The following is a 21,444-nucleotide window of genomic DNA, read 5'->3' as shown; positions in this document are numbered from 1 at the left end:
GATTAAAAAAGGGCTGAAACTAGAGACAGGAGTAGCAGAGGTCATGTAAACCAGTGATGCATGTTGAAAGAATAACAACATTAACTTGGACTTTTACTTATATTAACTGTAACTCAGTAAAACCTTTTCAGTTGTTGCGTGTTGCGTATATATTTTTTGTTCAGTATGGTAAATAATGTCTACTTCTGAGAAAGTATTAAAACTTCTTAGAGCTAGGGGGCAGTATCCTGAATTTCTGCCTGACTGATGTGCCCAAAGCAAACTGCCTGTTACTCAGGCCCAGAAGCTAGGAAATGGATATAATTGGTAGAATTTGATAGAAAACAATTTGAAGTTTCTAAACTGTTAAAATAATGTCTGTGAGTATAACAGAATTTATATGGAAGGCAAAAACCAGAGGAAAATCCATCCTGAAATATTTTTGGGGGCGGTAACAGGCCTTTCCAATGCAAGTCTATGGGCCTACATCTAAAAATTCTTCCCATATGGTAGTACCTATGGATTCCACTAGATGTCAACAGTCTCTATACAGGGTTTCAGGCTTGTTTCTTAAAAAACAAACAAGTAATAGTAGTTTTTTCCAAGGGAGCTCAACAGGAAAAGTAGGCTTTTGTGGCGGACGTGAATGAGGGTGTGCTCTTCGTTGTTTTCCTTTCCTATTGAACACCGTTCTTTCCGTCTGAAATATTATAGTTTATTTACATATTAGGGTACCTGAGGATTGAATAGAAACATTGTTTGACTTGTTTGGACGAAGTTTACCGGTAGCTTTTGGATTCCTTTGTATGCATGTTGAAGGAGTGGATTACTGAATTCAATGGCGCCAACTCAACTGACTTTTTTGGATATAAAGAAGGACTTTATCAAACAAAACGAACATTCATTGCGTAGCTGGGACCCTTGGGATTGCAAACAGAGGAAGATCTTCAAAGGTAAGTGATTTATTTAATCGCTATTTGTGATTTTGTGAAGCCTATGCTGGTTGAAAAAATATTTTTGATGTGGGGAGCTGTCATCAGATAATCACATGGTATGCTTTTGCCATAAAGCCTTTTTGAAATCCGACAACGCAGTTGGATTAACAGGAAGTTAAGCTTTTAAATGATATAAGACACTTGTATGTTCATGAATGTTTAATATTATGACTTTGTCATTTGAATTTGGCGCTCTCCAATTTCACCGGATGTTGTCGGAAGAGGGTATTACTGTCAAGAGGAGTGAAACAAGGTTGTCCACTATCGACATATCTATTTATTATGGCCATCAAAATAAAATGATAGCTATTCAAATCAGATCCAACAATAATATCAAGGGGATAGAAATCTGAGGCTTAAAAACCACGGTGTCATTGTACACTGAGGACTCATGCTTTCTTTTAAATCCACTGTTTTGATCCCATAGACAATCTAGATAATTTCTATAACCTCTCTGGAATACAACTGAACTATGATAAGTGTACCATTATAAAATGGGATGGTTTTCAGAGATTGGTGGGAGTGGTTGAGGGTAGCTGAAGGGTGGGATGTAAAATAAATACAAATATATGACTAATGTAAAATATACTGTGTCCATAATATGTGTATAGTATGTATAAGCTAGAAGTAGAAGCCTAAGTATTGTTGTCCATTAATTTTCTCAAATTAGGGAGGGGTGGTAGGGTTATGGGAAAATACTAAAATAAAATGTTTGTAAAAATGTTTTATGAGGGATTGGAAATAATGCAGACATTACATTGAAGATACCCACATTCTATCTGCAATATTAAAGCTGATCTACCCCTAAAAATAACAAATAGATGGTCATGAAGGAATATGAGACAAGTAAAGGAGGAGAGGAGACTATTAAATGAGTTTTCTGAAGAATGGCTCCATAGCTCAGGGGTTAGGGCACTGGTCTTGTAAACCAGGGATCGTGAGTTTGATTCTCACTGGGGCCTTGATTTTGACTCTACCCTCTGTGACATTCATCTGAAACTTTACACAGTGCTGCACAGGTTGGGAGTTACCATTTCTCTCGCTCTATACAGCAGAAAGTTCAAAATGTGACAACAAACTGACAATATCGCCCTGCAAAAATAATTCTCCCTGTATTACTACTGTAAGAGACATTGCCAAACAAACTGACGATACCATTCCACCTTTGCCGATTCTGTCCTTGGCCGCACATCATGATTAAAAAAGGGCTGAAACTAGAGACAGGAGTAGCAGAGGTCATGTAAACCAGTGATGCATGTTGAAAGAATAACAACATTAACTTGGACTTTTCCTTATATTAACTGTAACTCAGTAAAACCTTTTCAGTTGTTGCGTGTTGCGTATATATTTTTTGTTCAGTATGGTAAATACTGTCTACTTCTGAGAAAGTATTAAAACTTAGAGCTAGGGGGCAGTATCCTGAATTTCTGCCTGACTGATGTGCCCAAAGCAAACTGCCTGTTACTCAGGCCCAGAAGCTAGGAAATGGATATAATTGGTAGAATTTGATAGAAAACAATTTGAAGTTTCTAAACTGTTAAAATAATGTCTGTGAGTATAACAGAATTTATATGGAAGGCAAAAACCCGAGGAAAATCCATCCAGAAATATTTTTGGTTGGCGGTAACAGGCCTTTCCAATGCAAGTCTATGGGCCTACTTATAAAAATTCTTCCCATATTGTAGTACCTATGGATTCCACTAGATGTCAACAGTCTTTATACAGGGTTTCAGGCTTGTTTCTTGAAAAACAAACAAGTAATAGTAGTTTTTTCCAAGGGAGCTCAACAGGAAAAGTAGGCTTTTGTGGCGCACGTGAATGAGGGCGCGCTCTTCGTTATTTTCCTTTCCTATTGAACACCGTTCTTTCCGTCTGAAATATTATAGTTTATTTACATAGTAGGGTACCTGAGGATGGAATAGAAACATTGTTTGACTTGTTTGGACGAAGTTTACCGGTAGCTTTTGGATTCCTTTGTATGCATGTTGAAGGATTGGATTACTGAAATCAATGGCGCCAACTCAACTGAGTTTTTTGGATATAAAGAAGGACTTTATCAAACAAAACGAACATTCATTGCGTAGCTGGGACCCTTGGGATTGCAAACAGAGGAAGATCTTCAAAGGTAAGTGATTTATTTAACGCTATTTGTGATTTTGTGAAGCCTATGCTGGTTGAAAAAATATTTTTGATGTGGGGAGCTGTCATCAGATAATCACATGGTATGCTTTTGCCATAAAGCCTTTTTGAAATCCGACAATGCAGTTGGATTAACAGGAAGTTAAGCTTTTAAATGATATAAGACACTTGTATGTTCATGAATGTTTAATATTATGACTTTGTCATTTGAATTTGGCGCTCTCCAATTTCACCGGATGTTGTCGGAAGAGGGTATTACTGTCAAGAGGAGTGAAACAAGGTTGTCCACTATCGACATATCTATTTATTATGGCCATCAAAATAAAATTATAGCTATTAAAATCAGATCCAACAATAATATCAAGGGGATAGAAATCTGAGGCTTAAAAACCAAGGTGTCATTGTACACTGAGGACTCATGCTTTCTTTTAAATCCACTGTTTTGATCCCATAGACAATCTAGATCATTTCTCTAACCTCTCTGGAATACAACTGAACTATGATAAGTGTACCATTATAAAATGGGATGGTTTTCAGAGATTGGTGGGAGTGGTTGAGGGTAGCTGAAGGGTGGGACGTAAAATAAATACAAATATATGACTAATGTAAAATATACTGTGTCCATAATATGTGTATAGTATGTATAAGCTAGAAGTAGAAGCCTAAGTATTGTTGTCCATTAATTTTCTCAAATTAGGGAGGGGTGGTAGGGTTATGGGAAAATAATAAAATAAAATGTTTGTAAAAATGTTTTATGAGGGATTGGAAATAATGCAGACATTACATTGAAGATACCCACATTCTATCTGCAATATTAAAGCTTATCTACCCCTAAAAATAACAAATAGATGGTCATGAAGGAAAGGAGACAAGTAAAGGAAGAGAGGAGACTATTAAATTAGTTTTCTTAAGAATGGCTCCATAGCTCAGGGGTTAGAGCACTGGTCTTGTAAACCAGGGGTCGTGAGTTCGATTCTCACTGGGGCCTTGATTTTGACTCTACCCTCTGTGACATTCATCTGAAACTTTACACAGTGCTGCACAGGGTGGGAGTTACCATTTCTCTCGCTCTATACAGCAGAAAGTTCAAAATGTGACAATAAACTGACAATATATCGCCCTGCAAAAATAATTCTCCCTGTGTTACTGCTGTAAGAGACATTGCCAAACAAACTGACGATACCATTCCACCTTTGCCGATTCTGTCCTTGGCCGCCCATCATGATTAAAAAAGGGCTGAAACTAGAGACAGGAGTAGCAGAGGTCATGTAAACCAGTGATGCATGTTGAAAGAATAACAACATTAACTTGGACTTTTCCTTATATTAACTGTAACTCAGTAAAACCTTTTCAGTTGTTGCGTGTTGCGTATATATTTTTTGTTCAGTATGGTAAATAATGTCTACTTCTGAGAAAGTATTCAAACTTAGAGCTAGGGGGCAGTATCCTGAATTTCTGCCTGACTGATGTGCCCAAAGCAAACTGCCTGTTACTCAGGCCCAGAAGCTAGGAAATGGATATAATTGGTAGAATTTGATAGAAAACAATTTGAAGTTTCTAAACTGTTAAAATAATGTCTGTGAGTATAACAGAATTTATATGGAAGGCAAAAACCCGAGGAAAATCCATCCAGAAATATTTTTGGTGGGCGGTAACAGGCCTTTCCAATGCAAGTCTATGGGCCTACATATAAAAATTCTTCCCATATTGTAGTACCTATGGATTCCACTAGATGTCAACAGTCTTTATACAGGGTTTCAGGCTTGTTTCTTGAAAAACAAACAAGTAATAGTAGTTTTTTCCAAGGGAGCTCAACAGGAAAAGTAGGCTTTTGTGGCGCACGTGAATGAGGGCGCGCTCTTCGTTATTTTCCTTTCCTATTGAACACCGTTCTTTCCGTCTGAAATATTATAGTTTATTTACATAGTAGGGTACCTGAGGATTGAATAGAAACATTGTTTGACTTGTTTGGACGAAGTTTACCGGTAGCTTTTGGATTCCTTTGTATGCATGTTGAAGGAGTGGATTACTGAAATCAATGGCGCCAACTCAACTGACTTTTTTGGATATAAAGAAGGACTTTATCAAACAAAACAAACATTCATTGCGTAGCTGGGACCCTTGGGATTGCAAACAGAGGAAGATCTTCAAAGGTAAGTGATTTATTTAATCGCTATTTGTGATTTTGTGAAGCCTATGCTGGTTGAAAAAATATTTTTGATGTGGGGAGCTGTCATCAGATAATCACATGGTATGCTTTTGCCATAAAGCCTTTTTGAAATCCGACAATGCAGTTGGATTAACAGGAAGTTAAGCTTTTAAATGATATAAGACACTTGTATGTTCATGAATGTTTAATATTATGACTTTGTCATTTGAATTTGGCGCTCTCCAATTTCACCGGATGTTGTCGGAAGAGGGTATTACTGTCAAGAGGAGTGAAACAAGGTTGTCCACTATCGACATATCTATTTATTATGGCCATCAAAATAAAATGATAGCTATTAAAATCAGATCCAACAATAATATCAAGGGGATAGAAATCTGAGGCTTAAAAACCAAGGTGTCATTGTACACTGAGGACTCATGCTTTCTTTTAAATCCACTGTTTTGATCCCATAGACAATCTAGATCATTTCTCTAACCTCTCTGGAATACAACTGAACTATGATAAGTGTACCATTATAAAATGGGATGGTTTTCAGAGATTGGTGGGAGTGGTTGAGGGTAGCTGAAGGGTGGGACGTAAAATAAATACAAATATATGACTAATGTAACATATACTGTGTCCATAATATGTGTATAGTATGTATAAGCTAGAAGTAGAAGCCTAAGTATTGTTGTCCATTAATTTTCTCAAATTAGGGAGGGGTGGTAGGGTTATGGGAAAATACTAAAATAAAATGTTTGTAAAAATGTTTTATGAGGGATTGGAAATAATGCAGACATTACATTGAAGATACCCACATTCTATCTGCAATATTAAAGCTGATCTACCCCTAAAAATAACAAATAGATGGTCATGAAGGAATATGAGACAAGTAAAGGAGGAGAGGAGACTATTAAATGAGTTTTCTGAAGAATGGCTCCATAGCTCAGGGGTTAGGGCACTGGTCTTGTAAACCAGGGATCGTGAGTTCGATTCTCACTGGGGCCTTGATTTTGACTCTACCCTCTGTGACATTCATCTGAAACTTTACACAGTGCTGCACAGGGTGGGAGTTACCATTTCTCTCGCTCTATACAGCACAAAGTTCAAAATGTGACAATAAACTGACAATATATCGCCCTGCAAAAATAATTCTCCCTGTATTACTACTGTAAGAGACATTGCCAAACAAACTGATGATACCATTCCACCTTTGCCGATTCTGTCCTTGGCCGCCCATCATGATTAAAAAAGGGCTGAAACTAGAGACAGGAGTAGCAGAGGTCATGTAAACCAGTGATGCATGTTGAAAGAATAACAACATTAACTTGGACTTGTCCTTATATTAACTGTAACTCAGTAAAACCTTTTCAGTTGTTGCGTGTTGCGTATATATTTTTTGTTCAGTATGGTAAATAATGTCTACTTCTGAGAAAGTATTAAAACTTAGAGTTAGGGGTCAGTATCCTGAATTTCTGCCTGACTGATGTGCCCAAAGCAAACTGCCTGTTACTCAGGCCCAGAAGCTAGGAAATGGATATAATTGGTAGAATTTGATAGAAAACAATTTGAAGTTTCTAAACTGTTAAAATAATGTCTGTGAGTATAACAGAATTTATATGGAAGGCAAAAACCCGAGGAAAATCCATCCAGAAATATTTTTGGTGGGCGGTAACAGGCCTTTCCAATGCAAGTCTATGGGCCTACATATAAAAATTATTCCCATATTGTAGTACCTATGGATTCCACTAGATGTCAACAGTCTTTATACAGGGTTTCAGGCTTGTTTCTTGAAAAACAAACAAGTAATAGTAGTTTTTTCCAAGGGAGCTCAACAGGAAAAGTAGGCTTTTGTGGCGCACGTGAATGAGGGCGCGCTCTTCGTTATTTTCCTTTCCTATTGAACACCGTTCTTTCCATCTGAAATATTATAATTTATTTACATAGTAGGGTACCTGAGGATTGAGTAGAAACATTGTTTGACTTTTTTGGACGAAGTTTACCGGTAGCTTTTGGATTCCTTTGTATGCATGTTGAAGGAGTGGATTACTGAACTCAATGGCGCCAACTCAACTGACTTTTTTGGATATAAAGAAGGACTTTATCAAACAAAACGAACATTCATTGCGTAGCTGGGACCCTTGGGATTGCAAACAGAGGAAGATCTTCAAAGGTAAGTGATTTATTTAATCGCTATTTGTGATTTTGTGAAGCCTATGCTGGTTGAAAAAATATTTTTTAATGTGGGGAGATGTCATCAGATAATCACATGGTATGCTTTTGCCATAAAGCCTTTTTGAAATCCGACAATGCAGTTGGATTAACAGGAAGTTAAGCTTTTAAATGATATAAGACACTTGTATGTTCATGAATGTTTAATATTATGACTTTGTCATTTGAATTTGGCGCTCTCCAATTTCACCGGATGTTGTCGGAAGAGGGTATTACTGTCAAGAGGAGTGAAACAAGGTTGTCCACTATCGACATATCTATTTATTATGGCCATCAAAATAAAATGATAGCTATTAAAATCAGATCCAACAATAATATCAAGGGGATAGAAATCTGAGGCTTAAAAACCAAGGTGTCATTGTACACTGAGGACTCATGCTTTCTTTTAAATCCACTGTTTTGATCCCATAGACAATCTAGATAATTTCTCTAACCTCTCTGGAATACAACTGAACTATGATAAGTGTACCATTATAAAATGGGATGGTTTTCAGAGATTGGTGGGAGTGGTTGAGGGTAGCTGAAGGGTGGGACGTAAAATAAATACAAATATATGACTAATGTAACATATACTGTGTCCATAATATGTGTATAGTATGTATAAGCTAGAAGTAGAAGCCTAAGTATTGTTGTCCATTAATTTTCTCAAATTAGGGAGGGGTGGTAGGGTTATGGGAAAATACTAAAATAAAATGTTTGTAAAAATGTTTTATGAGGGATTGGAAATAATGCAGACATTACATTGAAGATACCCACATTCTATCTGCAATATTAAAGCTGATCTACCCCTAAAAATAACAAATAGATGGTCATGAAGGAATATGAGACAAGTAAAGGAGGAGAGGAGACTATTAAATGAGTTTTCTGAAGAATGGCTCCATAGCTCAGGGGTTAGGGCACTGGTCTTGTAAACCAGGGATCGTGAGTTCGATTCTCACTGGGGCCTTGATTTTGACTCTACCCTCTGTGACATTCATCTGAAACTTTACACAGTGCTGCACAGGGTGGGAGTTACCATTTCTCTCGCTCTATACAGCACAAAGTTCAAAATGTGACAATAAACTGACAATATATCGCCCTGCAAAAATAATTCTCCCTGTATTACTACTGTAAGAGACATTGCCAAACAAACTGATGATACCATTCCACCTTTGCCGATTCTGTCCTTGGCCGCCCATCATGATTAAAAAAGGGCTGAAACTAGAGACAGGAGTAGCAGAGGTCATGTAAACCAGTGATGCATGTTGAAAGAATAACAACATTAACTTGGACTTTTCCTTATATTAACTGTAACTCAGTAAAACCTTTTCAGTTGTTGCGTGTTGCGTATATATTTTTTGTTCAGTATGGTAAATAATGTCTACTTCTGAGAAAGTATTAAAACTTAGAGTTAGGGGTCAGTATCCTGAATTTCTGCCTGACTGATGTGCCCAAAGCAAACTGCCTGTTACTCAGGCCCAGAAGCTAGGAAATGGATATAATTGGTAGAATTTGATAGAAAACAATTTGAAGTTTCTAAACTGTTAAAATAATGTCTGTGAGTATAACAGAATTTATATGGAAGGCAAAAACCCGAGGAAAATCCATCCAGAAATATTTTTGGTGGGCGGTAACAGGCCTTTCCAATGCAAGTCTATGGGCCTACATATAAAAATTATTCCCATATTGTAGTACCTATGGATTCCACTAGATGTCAACAGTCTTTATACAGGGTTTCAGGCTTGTTTCTTGAAAAACAAACAAGTAATAGTAGTTTTTTCTAAGGGAGCTCAACAGGAAAAGTAGGCTTTTGTGGCGCACGTGAATGAGGGCGCGCTCTTCGTTATTTTCCTTTCCTATTGAACACCGTTCTTTCCATCTGAAATATTATAATTTATTTACATAGTAGGGTACCTGAGGATTGAGTAGAAACATTGTTTGACTTTTTTGGACGAAGTTTACCGGTAGCTTTTGGATTCCTTTGTATGCATGTTGAAGGAGTGGATTACTGAACTCAATGGCGCCAACTCAACTGACTTTTTTGGATATAAAGAAGGACTTTATCAAACAAAACGAACATTCATTGCGTAGCTGGGACCCTTGGGATTGCAAACAGAGGAAGATCTTCAAAGGTAAGTGATTTATTTAATCGCTATTTGTGATTTTGTGAAGCCTATGCTGGTTGAAAAAATATTTTTTAATGTGGGGAGCTGTCATCAGATAATCACATGGTATGCTTTTGCCATAAAGCCTTTTTGAAATCCGACAATGCAGTTGGATTAACAGGAAGTTAAGCTTTTAAATGATATAAGACACTTGTATGTTCATGAATGTTTAATATTATGACTTTGTCATTTGAATTTGGCGCTCTCCAATTTCACCGGATGTTGTCGGAAGAGGGTATTACTGTCAAGAGGAGTGAAACAAGGTTGTCCACTATCGACATATCTATTTATTATGGCCATCAAAATAAAATGATAGCTATTAAAATCAGATCCAACAATAATATCAAGGGGATAGAAATCTGAGGCTTAAAAACCAAGGTGTCATTGTACACTGAGGACTCATGCTTTCTTTTAAATCCACTGTTTTGATCCCATAGACAATCTAGATAATTTCTCTAACCTCTCTGGAATACAACTGAACTATGATAAGTGTACCATTATAAAATGGGATGGTTTTCAGAGATTGGTGGGAGTGGTTGAGGGTAGCTGGAGGGTGGGACGTAAAATAAATACAAATATATGACTAATGTAAAATATACTGTGTCCATAATATGTGTATAGTATGTATAAGCTAGAAGTAGAAGCCTAAGTATTGTTGTCCATTAATTTTCTCAAATTAGGGAGGGGTGGTAGGGTTATGGGAAAATAATAAAATAAAATGTTTGTAAAAATGTTTTATGAGGGATTGGAAATAATGCAGACATTACATTGAAGATACCCACATTCTATCTGCAATATTAAAGCTGATCTACCCCTAAAAATAACAAATAGATGGTCATGAAGGAAAGGAGACAAGTAAAGGAGGAGAAGAGACTATTAAATGAGTTTTCTGAAGAATGGCTCCATAGCTCAGGGGTTAGAGCACTGGTCTTGTAAACCAGAGGTCGTGAGTTCGATTCTCACTGGGGCCTTGATTTTGACTCTACCCTCTGTGACATTCATCTGAAACTTTACACAGTGCTGCACAGGTTGGGAGTTACCATTTCTCTCGCTCTATACAGCAGAAAGTTCAAAATGTGACAACAAACTGACAATATCGCCCTTCAAAAATAATTCTCCCTGTATTACTACTGTAAGAGACATTGCCAAACAAACTGACGATACCATTCCACCTTTGCCGATTCTATCCTTGGCCGCACATCATGATTAAAAAAGGGCTGAAACTAGAGACAGGAGTAGCAGAGGTCATGTAAACCAGTGATGCATGTTGAAAGAATAACAACATTAACTTGGACTTTTCCTTATATTAACTGTAACTCAGTAAAACCTTTTCAGTTGTTGCGTGTTGCGTATATATTTTTTGTTCAGTATGGTAAATACTGTCTACTTCTGAGAAAGTATTAAAACTTAGAGCTAGGGGGCAGTATCCTGAATTTCTGCCTGACTGATGTGCCCAAAGCAAACTGCCTGTTACTCAGGCCCAGAAGCTAGGAAATGGATATAATTGGTAGAATTTGATAGAAAACAATTTGAAGTTTCTAAACTGTTAAAATAATGTCTGTGAGTATAACAGAATTTATATGGAAGGCAAAAACCCGAGGAAAATCCATCCAGAAATATTTTTGGTGGGCGGTAACAGGCCTTTCCAATGCAAGTCTATGGGCCTACTTATAAAAATTCTTCCCATATTGTAGTACCTATGGATTCCACTAGATGTCAACAGTCTTTATACAGGGTTTCAGGCTTGTTTCTTGAAAAACAAACAAGTAATAGTAGTTTTTTCCAAGGGAGCTCAACAGGAAAAGTAGGCTTTTGTGGCGCACGTGAATGAGGGCGCGCTCTTCGTTATTTTCCTTTCCTATTGAACACCGTTCTTTCCGTCTGAAATATTATAGTTTATTTACATAGTAGGGTACCTGAGGATGGAATAGAAACATTGTTTGACTTGTTTGGACGAAGTTTACCGGTAGCTTTTGGATTCCTTTGTATGCATGTTGAAGGATTGGATTACTGAAATCAATGGCGCCAACTCAACTGAGTTTTTTGGATATAAAGAAGGACTTTATCAAACAAAACGAACATTCATTGCGTAGCTGGGACCCTTGGGATTGCAAACAGAGGAAGATCTTCAAAGGTAAGTGATTTATTTAACCTGTTAGGGCTAGGGGGCAGTATTGACACGGCTGGATAAAAAACATACCCGATTTAATCTGGTTACCACTCCTACCCAGTAACTAGAACATGCATATACTTATTACATATGGATAGAAAACACCCTAAAGTTTCTAAAACTGTTTGAATGGTGTCTGTGAGTATAACAGAACTCAAATGGCAGGTCAAAACCTGAGAGATTCCTTTACAGGAAGTGGCCTGTCTGACCATTTCTTGAACTTCTTTTCCATCTCTATCTTTTACTAAGGATCTCTGCTCTAACGTGACACTTCCCATGTCGTCCATAGGCGCTCAGAGCCTGGGAAAAAACAGAATGTCGTCATTCCAGCCCCAGGCTGAAACACATTATCGCCTTTCTCAAGTGGCCGATCAAGGGACTCTGGGCTTATGCGCGTGACCCGACCGCCCCCGCCTTTGTGATTTTTTCCTCTGTTTGCCGAAAAGGAGATTCCCTGTCGGAATATTATCGCTTTTCTACGAGAAAAATGGCGTAAAAATTGATTTTAAACAGCGGTTGACACGCTTCGAAGTACAGTAATGGAATATTTAGAATTTTATTGTCACGAATTGCGCCATGCGCACGACACTTCTTTACCATTTCGATAGTGTCTGGAACGCACGAACAAAACGCCGCTATTCGGATATAACGATGGATTATTTTGGACCAAACCAACATTTGTTATTGAAGTAGCAGACCTGGGAGTGCATTCTGATGAAGACAACAAAAGGTAATCAAACTTTTACAATAGTAAATATGATTATGGTGAGTGCTAAACTTGCCGGGTGTCTAAATAGCGAGCCCGTGATGCCTGGGCTATGTACTTAGAATATTGCAAAATGTGCTTTCACCAAAAAGCTATTTTAAAATCGGACATATCGAGTGCATAGAGGAGGTTTGTATCTATAATTCTTAAAATAATTGTTATGCTTTTTGTGAACGTTTATCGTGAGTAATTTAGTAAAATGTTAGCGAATTCCCCAGAAGTTTGCGGGGGGTATGCTAGTTCTGAACGTCACATGCTAATGTAAAAAGCTGGTTTTTGATATAAATATGAACTTGATTGAACAAAACATGCATGTATTGTATAACATAATGTCCTAGGTGTGTCATCTGATGAAGATCATCAAAGGTGAGTGCTGCATTTAGCTGTCTTCTGGGTTTTGGTGACATTATATGCTGGCTTGAAAAATGGGTGTCTGATTATTTCTGGCTTGGTACTCTGCTGACATAATCTAATGTTTTGCTTTCGTTGTAAAGCCTTTTTGAAATCGGACAGTGTGGTTAGATTAACGAGAGTCTTGTCTTTAAATAGCTGTAACATAGTCATATGTTTGAGAAATTGAAGTAATAGGATTTTTAAGGTTTTGAAAATCGCGCCACAGGCTGCAAGTGGCTGTTACGTAGGTGGGACGAATTCGTCCCGCCTAGCCCAGAGAGGTTAACGCTATTTGTGATTTTGTGAAGCCTATGCTGGTTGAAAAAATATTTTTGATGTGGGGAGCTGTCATCAGATAATCACATGGTATGCTTTTGCCATAAAGCCTTTTTGAAATCCGACAATGCAGTTGGATTAACAGGAAGTTAAGCTTTTAAATGATATAAGACACTTGTATGTTCATGAATGTTTAATATTATGACTTTGTCATTTGAATTTGGCGCTCTCCAATTTCACCGGATGTTGTCGGAAGAGGGTATTACTGTCAAGAGGAGTGAAACAAGGTTGTCCACTATCGACATATCTATTTATTATGGCCATCAAAATAAAATGATAGCTATTAAAATCAGATCCAACAATAATATCAAGGGGATAGAAATCTGAGGCTTAAAAACCAAGGTGTCATTGTACACTGAGGACTCATGCTTTCTTTTAAATCCACTGTTTTGATCCCATAGACAATCTAGATCATTTCTCTAACCTCTCTGGAATACAACTGAACTATGATAAGTGTACCATTATAAAATGGGATGGTTTTCAGAGATTGGTGGGAGTGGTTGAGGGTAGCTGAAGGGTGGGACGTAAAATAAATACAAATATATGACTAATGTAAAATATACTGTGTCCATAATATGTGTATAGTATGTATAAGCTAGAAGTAGAAGCCTAAGTATTGTTGTCCATTAATTTTCTCAAATTAGGGAGGGGTGGTAGGGTTATGGGAAAATAATAAAATAAAATGTTTGTAAAAATGTTTTATGAGGGATTGGAAATAATGCAGACATTACATTGAAGATACCCACATTCTATCTGCAATATTAAAGCTTATCTACCCCTAAAAATAACAAATAGATGGTCATGAAGGAAAGGAGACAAGTAAAGGAAGAGAGGAGACTATTAAATTAGTTTTCTTAAGAATGGCTCCATAGCTCAGGGGTTAGAGCACTGGTCTTGTAAACCAGGGGTCGTGAGTTCGATTCTCACTGGGGCCTTGATTTTGACTCTACCCTCTGTGACATTCATCTGAAACTTTACACAGTGCTGCACAGGGTGGGAGTTACCATTTCTCTCGCTCTATACAGCAGAAAGTTCAAAATGTGACAATAAACTGACAATATATCGCCCTGCAAAAATAATTCTCCCTGTGTTACTGCTGTAAGAGACATTGCCAAACAAACTGACGATACCATTCCACCTTTGCCGATTCTGTCCTTGGCCGCCCATCATGATTAAAAAAGGGCTGAAACTAGAGACAGGAGTAGCAGAGGTCATGTAAACCAGTGATGCATGTTGAAAGAATAACAACATTAACTTGGACTTTTCCTTATATTAACTGTAACTCAGTAAAACCTTTTCAGTTGTTGCGTGTTGCGTATATATTTTTTGTTCAGTATGGTAAATAATGTCTACTTCTGAGAAAGTATTCAAACTTAGAGCTAGGGGGCAGTATCCTGAATTTCTGCCTGACTGATGTGCCCAAAGCAAACTGCCTGTTACTCAGGCCCAGAAGCTAGGAAATGGATATAATTGGTAGAATTTGATAGAAAACAATTTGAAGTTTCTAAACTGTTAAAATAATGTCTGTGAGTATAACAGAATTTATATGGAAGGCAAAAACCCGAGGAAAATCCATCCAGAAATATTTTTGGTGGGCGGTAACAGGCCTTTCCAATGCAAGTCTATGGGCCTACATATAAAAATTCTTCCCATATTGTAGTACCTATGGATTCCACTAGATGTCAACAGTCTTTATACAGGGTTTCAGGCTTGTTTCTTGAAAAACAAACAAGTAATAGTAGTTTTTTCCAAGGGAGCTCAACAGGAAAAGTAGGCTTTTGTGGCGCACGTGAATGAGGGCGCGCTCTTCGTTATTTTCCTTTCCTATTGAACACCGTTCTTTCCGTCTGAAATATTATAGTTTATTTACATAGTAGGGTACCTGAGGATTGAATAGAAACATTGTTTGACTTGTTTGGACGAAGTTTACCGGTAGCTTTTGGATTCCTTTGTATGCATGTTGAAGGAGTGGATTACTGAAATCAATGGCGCCAACTCAACTGACTTTTTTGGATATAAAGAAGGACTTTATCAAACAAAACAAACATTCATTGCGTAGCTGGGACCCTTGGGATTGCAAACAGAGGAAGATCTTCAAAGGTAAGTGATTTATTTAATCGCTATTTGTGATTTTGTGAAGCCTATGCTGGTTGAAAAAATATTTTTGATGTGGGGAGCTGTCATCAGATAATCACATGGTATGCTTTTGCCATAAAGCCTTTTTGAAATCCGACAATGCAGTTGGATTAACAGGAAGTTAAGCTTTTAAATGATATAAGACACTTGTATGTTCATGAATGTTTAATATTATGACTTTGTCATTTGAATTTGGCGCTCTCCAATTTCACCGGATGTTGTCGGAAGAGGGTATTACTGTCAAGAGGAGTGAAACAAGGTTGTCCACTATCGACATATCTATTTATTATGGCCATCAAAATAAAATGATAGCTATTAAAATCAGATCCAACAATAATATCAAGGGGATAGAAATCTGAGGCTTAAAAACCAAGGTGTCATTGTACACTGAGGACTCATGCTTTCTTTTAAATCCACTGTTTTGATCCCATAGACAATCTAGATCATTTCTCTAACCTCTCTGGAATACAACTGAACTATGATAAGTGTACCATTATAAAATGGGATGGTTTTCAGAGATTGGTGGGAGTGGTTGAGGGTAGCTGAAGGGTGGGACGTAAAATAAATACAAATATATGACTAATGTAACATATACTGTGTCCATAATATGTGTATAGTATGTATAAGCTAGAAGTAGAAGCCTAAGTATTGTTGTCCATTAATTTTCTCAAATTAGGGAGGGGTGGTAGGGTTATGGGAAAATACTAAAATAAAATGTTTGTAAAAATGTTTTATGAGGGATTGGAAATAATGCAGACATTACATTGAAGATACCCACATTCTATCTGCAATATTAAAGCTGATCTACCCCTAAAAATAACAAATAGATGGTCATGAAGGAATATGAGACAAGTAAAGGAGGAGAGGAGACTATTAAATGAGTTTTCTGAAGAATGGCTCCATAGCTCAGGGGTTAGGGCACTGGTCTTGTAAACCAGGGATCGTGAGTTCGATTCTCACTGGGGCCTTGATTTTGACTCTACCCTCTGTGACATTCATCTGAAACTTTACACAGTGCTGCACAGGGTGGGAGTTACCATTTCTCTCGCTCTATACAGCACAAAGTTCAAAATGTGACAATAAACTGACAATATATCGCCCTGCAAAAATAATTCTCCCTGTATTACTACTGTAAGAGACATTGCCAAACAAACTGATGATACCATTCCACCTTTGCCGATTCTGTCCTTGGCCGCCCATCATGATTAAAAAAGGGCTGAAACTAGAGACAGGAGTAGCAGAGGTCATGTAAACCAGTGATGCATGTTGAAAGAATAACAACATTAACTTGGACTTGTCCTTATATTAACTGTAACTCAGTAAAACCTTTTCAGTTGTTGCGTGTTGCGTATATATTTTTTGTTCAGTATGGTAAATAATGTCTACTTCTGAGAAAGTATTAAAACTTAGAGTTAGGGGTCAGTATCCTGAATTTCTGCCTGACTGATGTGCCCAAAGCAAACTGCCTGTTACTCAGGCCCAGAAGCTAGGAAATGGATATAATTGGTAGAATTTGATAGAAAACAATTTGAAGTTTCTAAACTGTTAAAATAATGTCTGTGAGTATAACAGAATTTATATGGAAGGCAAAAACCCGAGGAAAATCCATCCAGAAATATTTTTGGTGGGCGGTAACAGGCCTTTCCAATGCAAGTCTATGGGCCTACATATAAAAATTATTCCCATATTGTAGTACCTATGGATTCCACTAGATGTCAACAGTCTTTATACAGGGTTTCAGGCTTGTTTCTTGAAAAACAAACAAGTAATAGTAGTTTTTTCCAAGGGAGCTCAACAGGAAAAGTAGGCTTTTGTGGCGCACGTGAATGAGGGCGCGCTCTTCGTTATTTTCCTTTCCTATTGAACACCGTTCTTTCCATCTGAAATATTATAATTTATTTACATAGTAGGGTACCTGAGGATTGAGTAGAAACATTGTTTGACTTTTTTGGACGAAGTTTACCGGTAGCTTTTGGATTCCTTTGTATGCATGTTGAAGGAGTGGATTACTGAACTCAATGGCGCCAACTCAACTGACTTTTTTGGATATAAAGAAGGACTTTATCAAACAAAACGAACATTCATTGCGTAGCTGGGACCCTTGGGATTGCAAACAGAGGAAGATCTTCAAAGGTAAGTGATTTATTTAATCGCTATTTGTGATTTTGTGAAGCCTATGCTGGTTGAAAAAATATTTTTTAATGTGGGGAGCTGTCATCAGATAATCACATGGTATGCTTTTGCCATAAAGCCTTTTTGAAATCCGACAATGCAGTTGGATTAACAGGAAGTTAAGCTTTTAAATGATATAAGACACTTGTATGTTCATGAATGTTTAATATTATGACTTTGTCATTTGAATTTGGCGCTCTCCAATTTCACCGGATGTTGTCGGAAGAGGGTATTACTGTCAAGAGGAGTGAAACAAGGTTGTCCACTATCGACATATCTATTTATTATGGCCATCAAAATAAAATGATAGCTATTAAAATCAGATCCAACAATAATATCAAGGGGATAGAAATCTGAGGCTTAAAAACCAAGGTGTCATTGTACACTGAGGACTCATGCTTTCTTTTAAATCCACTGTTTTGATCCCATAGACAATCTAGATAATTTCTCTAACCTCTCTGGAATACAACTGAACTATGATAAGTGTACCATTATAAAATGGGATGGTTTTCAGAGATTGGTGGGAGTGGTTGAGGGTAGCTGAAGGGTGGGACGTAAAATAAATACAAATATATGACTAATGTAACATATACTGTGTCCATAATATGTGTATAGTATGTATAAGCTAGAAGTAGAAGCCTAAGTATTGTTGTCCATTAATTTTCTCAAATTAGGGAGGGGTGGTAGGGTTATGGGAAAATACTAAAATAAAATGTTTGTAAAAATGTTTTATGAGGGATTGGAAATAATGCAGACATTACATTGAAGATACCCACATTCTATCTGCAATATTAAAGCTGATCTACCCCTAAAAATAACAAATAGATGGTCATGAAGGAATATGAGACAAGTAAAGGAGGAGAGGAGACTATTAAATGAGTTTTCTGAAGAATGGCTCCATAGCTCAGGGGTTAGGGCACTGGTCTTGTAAACCAGGGATCGTGAGTTCGATTCTCACTGGGGCCTTGATTTTGACTCTACCCTCTGTGACATTCATCTGAAACTTTACACAGTGCTGCACAGGGTGGGAGTTACCATTTCTCTCGCTCTATACAGCACAAAGTTCAAAATGTGACAATAAACTGACAATATATCGCCCTGCAAAAATAATTCTCCCTGTATTACTACTGTAAGAGACATTGCCAAACAAACTGATGATACCATTCCACCTTTGCCGATTCTGTCCTTGGCCGCCCATCATGATTAAAAAAGGGCTGAAACTAGAGACAGGAGTAGCAGAGGTCATGTAAACCAGTGATGCATGTTGAAAGAATAACAACATTAACTTGGACTTTTCCTTATATTAACTGTAACTCAGTAAAACCTTTTCAGTTGTTGCGTGTTGCGTATATATTTTTTGTTCAGTATGGTAAATAATGTCTACTTCTGAGAAAGTATTAAAACTTAGAGTTAGGGGTCAGTATCCTGAATTTCTGCCTGACTGATGTGCCCAAAGCAAACTGCCTGTTACTCAGGCCCAGAAGCTAGGAAATGGATATAATTGGTAGAATTTGATAGAAAACAATTTGAAGTTTCTAAACTGTTAAAATAATGTCTGTGAGTATAACAGAATTTATATGGAAGGCAAAAACCCGAGGAAAATCCATCCAGAAATATTTTTGGTGGGCGGTAACAGGCCTTTCCAATGCAAGTCTATGGGCCTACATATAAAAATTATTCCCATATTGTAGTACCTATGGATTCCACTAGATGTCAACAGTCTTTATACAGGGTTTCAGGCTTGTTTCTTGAAAAACAAACAAGTAATAGTAGTTTTTTCCAAGGGAGCTCAACAGGAAAAGTAGGCTTTTGTGGCGCACGTGAATGAGGGCGCGCTCTTCGTTATTTTCCTTTCCTATTGAACACCGTTCTTTCCATCTGAAATATTATAATTTATTTACATAGTAGGGTACCTGAGGATTGAGTAGAAACATTGTTTGACTTTTTTGGACGAAGTTTACCGGTAGCTTTTGGATTCCTTTGTATGCATGTTGAAGGAGTGGATTACTGAACTCAATGGCGCCAACTCAACTGACTTTTTTGGATATAAAGAAGGACTTTATCAAACAAAACGAACATTCATTGCGTAGCTGGGACCCTTGGGATTGCAAACAGAGGAAGATCTTCAAAGGTAAGTGATTTATTTAATCGCTATTTGTGATTTTGTGAAGCCTATGCTGGTTGAAAAAATATTTTTTAATGTGGGGAGCTGTCATCAGATAATCACATGGTATGCTTTTGCCATAAAGCCTTTTTGAAATCCGACAATGCAGTTGGATTAACAGGAAGTTAAGCTTTTAAATGATATAAGACACTTGTATGTTCATGAATGTTTAATATTATGACTTTGTCATTTGAATTTGGCGCTCTCCAATTTCACCGGATGTTGTCGGAAGAGGGTATTACTGTCAAGAGGAGTGAAACAAGGTTGTCCACTATCGACATATCTATTTATTATGGCCATCAAAATAAAATGATAGCTATTAAAATCAGATCCAACAATAATATCAAGGGGATAGAAATCTGAGGCTTAAAAACCAAGGTGTCATTGTACACTGAGGACTCATGCTTTCTTTTAAATCCACTGTTTTGATCCCATAGACAATCTAGATAATTTCTCTAACCTCTCTGGAATACAACTGAACTATGATAAGTGTACCATTATAAAATGGGATGGTTTTCAGAGATTGGTGGGAGTGGTTGAGGGTAGCTGGAGGGTGGGACGTAAAATAAATACAAATATATGACTAATGTAAAATATACTGTGTCCATAATATGTGTATAGTATGTATAAGCTAGAAGTAGAAGCCTAAGTATTGTTGTCCATTAATTTTCTCAAATTAGGGAGGGGTGGTAGGGTTATGGGAAAATAATAAAATAAAATGTTTGTAAAAATGTTTTATGAGGGATTGGAAATAATGCAGACATTACATTGAAGATACCCACATTCTATCTGCAATATTAAAGCTGATCTACCCCTAAAAATAACAAATAGATGGTCATGAAGGAAAGGAGACAAGTAAAGGAGGAGAAGAGACTATTAAATGAGTTTTCTGAAGAATGGCTCCATAGCTCAGGGGTTAGAGCACTGGTCTTGTAAACCAGAGGTCGTGAGTTCGATTCTCACTGGGGCCTTGATTTTGACTCTACCCTCTGTGACATTCATCTGAAACTTTACACAGTGCTGCACAGGTTGGGAGTTACCATTTCTCTCGCTCTATACAGCAGAAAGTTCAAAATGTGACAACAAACTGACAATATCGCCCTTCAAAAATAATTCTCCCTGTATTACTACTGTAAGAGACATTGCCAAACAAACTGACGATACCATTCCACCTTTGCCGATTCTATCCTTGGCCGCACATCATGATTAAAAAAGGGCTGAAACTAGAGACAGGAGTAGCAGAGGTCATGTAAACCAGTGATGCATGTTGAAAGAATAACAACATTAACTTGGACTTTTCCTTATATTAACTGTAACTCAGTAAAACCTTTTCAGTTGTTGCGTGTTGCGTATATATTTTTTGTTCAGTATGGTAAATACTGTCTACTTCTGAGAAAGTATTAAAACTTAGAGCTAGGGGGCAGTATCCTGAATTTCTGCCTGACTGATGTGCCCAAAGCAAACTGCCTGTTACTCAGGCCCAGAAGCTAGGAAATGGATATAATTGGTAGAATTTGATAGAAAACAATTTGAAGTTTCTAAACTGTTAAAATAATGTCTGTGAGTATAACAGAATTTATATGGAAGGCAAAAACCCGAGGAAAATCCATCCAGAAATATTTTTGGTGGGCGGTAACAGGCCTTTCCAATGCAAGTCTATGGGCCTACT

General features: G+C 37.3%; 9 non-coding genes across 9 annotated transcripts; all 9 read left to right on the top strand.

Annotated features, from left to right (window-relative positions):
* Window positions 1-1,863: 1,863 nt before the first annotated feature.
* Window positions 1,864-1,936, top strand: trnat-ugu (transfer RNA threonine (anticodon UGU)). The gene has a single exon. It is a non-coding gene; the product is annotated as a tRNA-Thr (tRNA).
* A 2,092-nt stretch (window positions 1,937-4,028) lies between these two features.
* On the top strand, window positions 4,029-4,101 carry trnat-ugu (transfer RNA threonine (anticodon UGU)). Its single transcript has one exon. It is a non-coding gene; the product is annotated as a tRNA-Thr (tRNA).
* Window positions 4,102-6,197: 2,096 nt separating this feature from the next.
* trnat-ugu (transfer RNA threonine (anticodon UGU)) lies at window positions 6,198-6,270 on the top strand. Its single transcript has one exon. It is a non-coding gene; the product is annotated as a tRNA-Thr (tRNA).
* Window positions 6,271-8,367: 2,097 nt separating this feature from the next.
* Window positions 8,368-8,440, top strand: trnat-ugu (transfer RNA threonine (anticodon UGU)). Its single transcript has one exon. It is a non-coding gene; the product is annotated as a tRNA-Thr (tRNA).
* Window positions 8,441-10,536: 2,096 nt separating this feature from the next.
* trnat-ugu (transfer RNA threonine (anticodon UGU)) lies at window positions 10,537-10,609 on the top strand. Its single transcript has one exon. It is a non-coding gene; the product is annotated as a tRNA-Thr (tRNA).
* A 3,556-nt stretch (window positions 10,610-14,165) lies between these two features.
* trnat-ugu (transfer RNA threonine (anticodon UGU)) lies at window positions 14,166-14,238 on the top strand. Its single transcript has one exon. It is a non-coding gene; the product is annotated as a tRNA-Thr (tRNA).
* Window positions 14,239-16,334: 2,096 nt separating this feature from the next.
* On the top strand, window positions 16,335-16,407 carry trnat-ugu (transfer RNA threonine (anticodon UGU)). The gene has a single exon. It is a non-coding gene; the product is annotated as a tRNA-Thr (tRNA).
* Window positions 16,408-18,504: 2,097 nt separating this feature from the next.
* trnat-ugu (transfer RNA threonine (anticodon UGU)) lies at window positions 18,505-18,577 on the top strand. The gene has a single exon. It is a non-coding gene; the product is annotated as a tRNA-Thr (tRNA).
* A 2,096-nt stretch (window positions 18,578-20,673) lies between these two features.
* trnat-ugu (transfer RNA threonine (anticodon UGU)) lies at window positions 20,674-20,746 on the top strand. The gene has a single exon. It is a non-coding gene; the product is annotated as a tRNA-Thr (tRNA).
* Window positions 20,747-21,444: the final 698 nt, after the last annotated feature.

The sequence above is a fragment of the Salmo salar genome, chromosome 02 (assembly GCF_965601325.2).
Source record: "Salmo salar chromosome 02, fSalSal1, whole genome shotgun sequence".
NCBI classification, from domain to species: Eukaryota; Metazoa; Chordata; class Actinopteri; order Salmoniformes; family Salmonidae; genus Salmo; species Salmo salar.
This window is presented reverse-complemented; position numbering and strand designations above follow the sequence as displayed.